This window comes from Benincasa hispida, chromosome 10 (genome assembly GCF_027475165.1).
Source record: "Benincasa hispida cultivar pf3 chromosome 10, pf3_genome.v1.1, whole genome shotgun sequence".
Taxonomy (NCBI): domain Eukaryota; kingdom Viridiplantae; phylum Streptophyta; class Magnoliopsida; order Cucurbitales; family Cucurbitaceae; genus Benincasa; species Benincasa hispida.
The window spans coordinates 44,928,432-44,936,892 of record NC_143487.1 but is presented as its reverse complement, the minus strand read 5'-3'; the positions used below and the strand labels follow the sequence as shown (position 1 = coordinate 44,936,892).

General features: G+C 29.9%; 1 long non-coding RNA gene across 1 annotated transcript; it reads left to right on the top strand.

The window, feature by feature from the left end:
- The first annotated feature begins 6,177 nt into the window (after window positions 1-6,177).
- Window positions 6,178-8,461, top strand: LOC120088867 (uncharacterized). The gene is made up of 2 exons (XR_005485053.2): window positions 6,178-6,368; window positions 6,473-8,461. It is a non-coding gene; the product is annotated as an uncharacterized LOC120088867 (long non-coding RNA).

Here is an 8,461-nt window from a genome sequence, read left to right as displayed (position 1 = left end):
TTTTCATGTTGAGGAATGATGATTGGTTGTTTGGTTTATTTTCAATTATGAAAATAAGTCATTTTAGGGGGGAAAAATGAAAGTGTTTGGCAACTACTCAAAATAGTTTTTTAAACATTTTCAAAGTATATTTAAACAATTTTTATAAAAGAGTTTAAATAAAAATGATTATTGTTGAGGATAAATTGTTCTGCTGATATGCGTTAATTGTCATGCGTTGATGGTCATGCGATGATCATGCGTTGATATGAAGACTATTATGTGTTAATTGTGTATGTGATGACCATGCGTCATGTCATAAGTTTTCTTACTCTCTCGCCAAGTATAACGAGATCGCAAGTTTCTCGGGATGATCTGATGTCTAACACAGGGACTTGCAACTAAAAGATGATTGTAAAGTAATGCGTTTGAGGCGGAGAATAAAAATAAAAAGAAAGAAGTTGATTAACTATGTCTACTCCTACTCCTAGTTAAACAGACTGAGTAATTGAAGTTTGACTATGGGAATCGGTAGAGATGTAGCAACTGTTAACGTATAATGAGATGCGTGGGAAATTAGGGCTGGGGGAGAAAATTTCACCAAGTCATTAAGTTTGGTCGCAGGGGTAATCCCAGCTCGCCACACTAACGCATCTCATACCTCTCGGTGGTCAACCACATGTTTTATATTTCTATAACGCATGGTTGCATTGAGCATAAGGTTATTCCTATCTCTAGGAATACTACTTACTTTGCTTAGTGAGTTCCACTACTTACCCTCTCAAGCAGTTGGTTAAAACTACTCCGCTCATAGACAAGTATTGTGATAGCCTCGCACCAAGCAAATAGGATTAACTTATTATACTTGTGCAACGCACACCTCTAAGTGGTTTGCTACATGCATCATATTTTTATGCCGCGTGATTGAGTATGCAATAACTCTTGCAATCTATACTTAACTCATTGAGGTGAAAGTAAAAGGTGATAAAGTAGGAAGAGATGATAAAAATGGTGTTGAAGGAACTAAAGAGATGCATTGATTACAAAATGTATTAATGTCTTGAGCCAAAATGTAAATACAATACAGTGATAAGAAGAGAAATGCATGGCCAATTGTAGACAATCAGATGTGTGTCAAGGCTGCCAATGGTGCAATGGGTGGGCAGTGGAGTAGTCTCTTTCGAGCTTTATCTTTGACGAAGCTCTGATCGTCAATCGGAAGAAGTTGTGGAAGTGAAGAACTCTCAAAGAATGTCTTGCTTATGCTCTCATCTGCAATCACAGGAATCCGCCCAAGGCAGAAGTCCCGGATGCTTTGAATTTGGGCTCCAATGCTCTATTTATAGAGCTCAAATATTGACAGCCTTGATAATCCTGCATTAAATCATTTTCATTATTGACACATCATTTTCATTATTGACACGGTAGGTGAAATGTCATCATGATCTTATCTCTTTGATACTCTCAAGGTATGCGTTCAAGATTGTTTCTTCTAAAGTATCAACGCATTCCACCCACTTTGCGATCAACCTTCTATCATGGCTATCACTCTGTAGTTGCGGCATTTCATGTGACGAACTTATCTTCATCAAGATCAATGCATGCGATCAACTTTGCGATGGTTTGGGATTGACGCATGCAATCGATTCCTGCGACTACTACAAAATAGACATTTTGACGCAAAATAACGCATGATATAGAGTTAGCGGGGATCTTTAGTGTTGATCGACCGCAAGCTCGTTATTCCACATGAATTCTTAGCAACATTAACGCATATTCTGCTCATCAACCCTCATAATTATATATAAAATGTAACAATAGCTTGTATTTCTACAAGCTATCAATTATTTTAAAAAAAAACATTTTTTTTTCTCTAATCAATCCAAACAAACCATAAAATTAATTACACTCATGTTTGAAAATGATTTTGAAATGGCTAAAATCACTTGTGTTATGTTTAAAATTACTACAAAACACGCATTTAATCACTCAAAATTAATTCAATCTTACACTTTCAAAAAAATATTCATATTATCAAATTTTATTTTGAATGATTAGAACTCTTTTACGAGTGATTTTGAAAAGGACAAAAGTGACTTTAATAATTTTAAAATAATTTGCAGATATGTCTTTTAATTCAATGATAAAAGCCCTAAATTATCATTTCAAAATGGATTGAGGATTTGACTGAAAAAAAAAAAAAAGAAATCAATTAATTAATTAACAAAGTCAACTCAGGAATAATTATGGGTATGAATGCACTTTGTATATAATATATATATATATATATATATATACAATATGATCACACCAAATTAAAGCAGAATCTGAATCTGATGCCAGTGGCAAATACCCAAAAAAAAAAAAAAAAAGCATAAGTAGATGCCACTCTAATTAATATAAATATAATTACTTTACTTAAATTACCTAATTAACTTCCAACGCAACCGAGTTGCTACCTAAATTAAATAAATATTAAAATTAATATACATATATATATATATATATATATATATATGCTTTTGAATGCGTTGACAATGCTGATACTGAGCCTAGATTTACATGTTTATGGGAGAATTTTATCTTTAATTTCTGCCATGCTTTTCTGGCTTTTCTTTACTTTGAAAAAATATCCATATACTTTTAAAAATTTTATTAATAACGTTAAACTTATATATTTTTTTAATAATATTCTTACAGTTACTATATGGACCAAAAAATATCAGTAATTTGTTTCAAAATTTATTTGAATTTTCAAAAGTGGTAAGAATACTAACGTTAGCTTTTTTTAAAAAAACTAAAAATGTCCTTAATCACATTTAGTATGGGGACGGAAACCATTTTTGCACTCCCATCACTTTCCTCTTCATTTTTCTCTCTTCTCTAATAGAAGATGATGACAATATCGTATTGCTGAATTTTGAAGGGAGATTTGATTTTGAGTGTTCATAGAATTTTGTGGGATTTTATATTTTCAGTTGAATTTTTGTATCCCATTTGTTTACTAAGAAAATTGGTATAAGAATTAGACAAAAGGAGGAAAAATGTGAGTATATATATGGAGAAAAGAAGAAGGGTACCTATACGAGTTGTTAAATTGGTTCTTTCCTAATTCAAAATAACTTCAAAGAAAAATGGACTAATTTGGTGTTAATTTTTTTTAATATTTATGTTTGGATATGATAAGAAATTATAAAACTCCTCCTATTTATTTAAAATTTTGATATTCAAGTAGATAGAAAAAAAAAAAAAAAAAAAAAAGAGAAATGAGAAGATTTAGAGATCATTGAAGAATGAAAGAATGAGACTAAAAGAGTATTGAAGAAGTGAGAGGAAAAAAAAAATGGGGGAACCATTGAAGTAGAGGAGAGGGAAAATGTAAGATGGAGGTGATGAAGGTGTAGATAATAAAAAGTATTCGTCTATCTTCTAGTGGTAAGATACTTTTAATCTGTTTTTAAGTTTAAGAGTATTAATACAACATTTGAAAATTCAGAGGTATTTTTGAGATCGAGAGTAGTACTAATCATTTCTATCTATTTATATTAACTATATGAGTATTTCTTTTAGCTTTATTTTTAAATGTATGAAATTTCAAAGAAAAATTTAAAACAAAGTACTAATGGTTTTCATAATTAAAAAAAATCAAAGGTAAGAGTATTATTTTATTTATTTATTTTTATTTAAATTTAAGATTATCATTGAAACTTTTAAAAGTGTAAGGACAATTTTGAAGTAAAGAACAAAGTTCAAGAGTATTTTCTATAATTAACCTAAAAATAATAATTCAGTGACTCTGTCAATTCCCCCGTTGATTCTTTTGATCAAAAATATATATCGTAATCAATTTATAGCTATATTTGTATTAATTTAAACTAAATATGATTTTAAAAAACTAAATTAGATAATGTGTGAAAAAGATATATAGTGGCCATCTACCAAGATTTAATATCCTTAAAGTTCTTTTAGTATCAAAATATTGTAGGATGTTGTCTAATAAAATTAGCCAAAATACGTGCAAGCCACCTAAAACAATCACGAATGTATATATAATATATTTTCGATCAAAAGAATCAACGGGGAAAATTGACAGAGACACTGAATTATTGTTTTTAGGTTAATTATAGAAAATACTCTTGAACTTTGTTCTTTACTTCAAAATTGTCCTTACACTTTTAAAAGTTTCAATGATAATCTTAAATTTAAATAAAAATAAATAAATAAAATAATACTCTTACCTTTGATTTTTTTTAATTATGAAAACCATTAGTACTTTGTTTTAAATTTTTCTTTGAAATTTCATACATTTAAAAATAAAGCTAAAAGAAATACTCATATAGTTAATATAAATAGATAGAAATGATTAGTACTACTCTCGATCTCAAAAATACCTCTGAATTTTCAAATGTTGTATTAATACTCTTAAACTTAAAAACAGATTAAAAGTATCTTACCACTAGAAGATAGACGAATACTTTTTATTATCTACACCTTCATCACCTCCATCTTACATTTTCCCTCTCCTCTACTTCAATGGTTCCCCCATTTTTTTTTTCCTCTCACTTCTTCAATACTCTTTTAGTCTCATTCTTTCATTCTTCAATGATCTCTAAATCTTCTCATTTCTCTTTTTTTTTTTTTTTTTTTTTTCTATCTACTTGAATATCAAAATTTTAAATAAATAGGAGGGTTTTATAATTTCTTATCATATCCAAACATAAATATTAAAAAAAATTAACACCAAATTAGTCCATTTTTCTTTGAAGTTATTTTGAATTAGGAAAGAACCAATTTAACAACTCGTATAGGTACCCTTCTTCTTTTCTCCATATATATACTCACATTTTTCCTCCTTTTGTCTAATTCTTATACCAATTTTCTTAGTAAACAAATGGGATACAAAAATTCAACTGAAAATATAAAATCCCACAAAATTCTATGAACACTCAAAATCAAATCTCCCTTCAAAATTCAGCAATACGATATTGTCATCATCTTCTATTAGAGAAGAGAGAAAAATGAAGAGGAAAGTGATGGGAGTGCAAAAATGGTTTCCATCCCCATACTAAATGTGATTAAGGACATTTTTAGTTTTTTTAAAAAAAGCTAACGTTAGTATTCTTACCACTTTTGAAAATTCAAATAAATTTTGAAACAAATTACTAATATTTTTTGTCTATATACTAACTGTAAGAATATTATTAAAAAATATATAAGTTTAACGTTATTAATAAAATTTTTAAAAGTATATGGATATTTTTTTAAAAAAAAGTACTGACAATTTTTTTTTTTTTTTTTTTTTTTTTGAAGTTTAAGGTTTGATTATAACTTTTGAAAATTAGAATATTTTTCAACATGAAATACAAACTTTATAAATATATATTCTATATTATAATTTATTATTATTTTATTTATTATTTATAGTCCTTAAACTATCGGTCCTTTATGGTTGTTTCCTTTAAAAATATATATTGGTCCAATTATTGTGGTTATTAATGGAGCTGACGTTAGCAAAGAAAAAGTCATCTTTTGCCACCCCTATTTAGATTTTAGAGCCCAAGATAGTGTTACCTCTACTAATTTCAACCATACAATCTTATATTTCGATATAGTATCAATTAAATAATTCAGGTTATAGTTTTTTAATTGAATTTGAAAAGACAACCAACATATATTTGAAGTCATTCAATACAATTTGTCAAAGTTAATATGAAACAAAAACAAGGTTTGGGTGTCAATATCACAATGTTATTAAATAAAATTAAAATTTTGAGTTACAAAATTGTAACAATTTGACCAAGACAATTCTAGATGGTGCGACACTCATGAGATTTTTCTAAAAAAAATACAAAATACTAATGTTTATAAGGTGGTTGTCCAAATAATTTAGCATTCTACTTGCATCATTGTCAGGTGAAATCAATGAAAAAATTGAGCGAACTAAGCGTCCTTGGGAATCAAATGAAGATCGGGGATCAAGAAGTGGGAACGAACAAAGAGCGAGGTCTCATTTCTCTAGATTATCGAGAAATCACAAAACTTCGATTCTCTAGTAATAAGTTGAAATGGACAAGAAAAAAATTTGAAAATGAGGTATTTTGATAATTTCACGAGAAAATGACGTGGCAAAAAGCCAGCAGAGACTAGCTTGTATATTATTCAAAATCTAGGTGAGATTTGATTTGGAGTTATTTATAAAGTTATAATACCAAAATTCCAAATCCCCAATTCGAAAAGAAATGGTCAGAAATTCCACCAAATATGGTAATTACGATTCCCACGGTCCCACCTTCCAAATCGGTATACACATTATACAAACCCTAACAGAAATCAATTCCCTTTTGCCTTCCCTTTCTTCTTTGTCCTTCCCATCCGATTTCAAGCTTCAGGTATGCAATCCTTTTCTAGTCGGATCGTTACTTTTTATTTGGTGCAGCCAAGATATTGTTTCGATTTCGCTGCCTAATTTCTGTTAACTTTCATTGATTTCCAGTATCTGAATTGTCAATTTTCAATTCCCAGCTTCTGATTCTTGTCATTTTTGCGTGCAATGATCCCCCACCCTGTTCTTCCCAATGGGCTTCACTCCAATTTTAGTTTTCTTGGTTGGTTCTATACGTGTTGATTCTTTCTTTACTTTTCAGTCCCTTTGCTGTCCCCAAATTGATATTGATTTTGATTTTCCCCATTGCCTTTGATTTCCAATTTGTCAGTTTTGGGCTAACAGTAAAAAAGAGAGAAGAAAAAAGGGCAAATTAAGGGCGTTTTGAGAGTTATGGTCTACAAAATTGGTCGACACCATTCTGTTTTTGTTTACTTGTGGGTTGAGTTGCTTGTAAAAAGTGAAGCTATTGTCACAGATCTGCTATTTATAAATATATGTATTTGGAGGGAAGAACAATTTTATTAGTTCTAAAGAGTTGTCATTTTAAGGGGAATACTTTTCCTAAACATTTTTGGAAGATTGGGCGAAGTAATTATGTAGTAGTTAGAATAATTAAAGTGACTTAAAGTTTCGTTATGATTTTTAAACTCGTTAATGGCCAAGTAACCAAACGTCATGAAAATTTTGGTAAGTGTATTTAATGAGTTAAAAAACTTTTTTTTTTCTTTTTTTTTTGCTATTTTCAAATTTCTATTAAACTCACTGTGATGATTTTCTAAAATTGATTATTGAGAGTAGTATTTTTAAATGTGTTTCATTAAAAACAGACTCCAAAAGTTATTTCTAACTCTAAAACATATTTGGATGTATAGTAAAAGATGCGTTTGAAGATTCTAATAACACATTAGATGATATACTTTGAAGTGTTTGAAGCACTTTCTGCTTCTTCGAAGAGTGATGAAATGCTTGTTACTCTAAACTCACTCTATCTAGTTATGAAAGAAGAAAAAGAAAAACTTCTATAAAAGAGTCAGGACTGAGTTTTGTTCTAAAAAGTCAGCTCCTTAGCCAGTACTTAGGAGCTTAGTACATCTTAGGGATCATTCACGCAAAAATGACACGAATTATAGGTTGGTTTCGCAAAGATTTGATGGAACTTAAGTTAGAGCTGTTTCACTACTTTACATATGTGCTTCATACACCAGCAACGAACGATGGAACGAGGTACTCTCAAACCCTTATTCAAGTTAAATTTGCTTCTGCATTTCATAAATTATGGAATTTTTTCATTTCCCTCGCGTGGTTTTTATCTTTAGATTTCCATTTCTGTTTCTCCTTGGTTGGGAGTTTTCTGAAGCTGTTTTGACAATTGGTAGAACAGATGGAAGTTCTTGAGGAACCACCCTTCATTTTCTTTAGGCTCTAAAAGTTGTTTCTTACTTTGTAGACAAGCTTTATTATTTAGAAATAGACAACTGAAAACAAAATGGATGGTTTGCTAGCTTGTACAGACAAACAGTTTTCAAAAGTTATTTTGAAGAATTATGAATGGTTGTAAATGTTTGGATTCATTGACAATTATTTACAGGTCTGTGATCTAATAAGAACAACTTGAGTAGTTATTGGAGCATGTTTTCATTATAATTTTCTAAAAGTAGTCTATGATCCAGGATGTGATTATATACTTGTTACATTGCCAACCCAAAAGAAAATTTCCTTAAACGTCATGCTTCTTAATTGTTCCTTTGTCAAAATGTACCTTGTTTTTTCGTGGAAAGAGCGAAGAGCATAGCTTTGCTCCCAGAGGAATAATTGCTAACGTGGATAAGCGGCTGAGTGACAAGATTGGTTCTAACTGTGATAGAATGATGCAACGATTATGAAGTCAATTGTATTTCGAGATTCAGTGACTCCAATTACAAGCAAGTTAATCCTTCACAAATTGTCCATGCTTATGACTGGATCAAATATTTGTTTTACCTTTGTAATTACCTCTTGCACATTAGATATTGTTGATGTCTAATGAACAATATGTTTATGATTCAATCAAAAATCAAGTTTCTCTTGGGCCAAAGAGAGATGGGTCCCATTATTCCA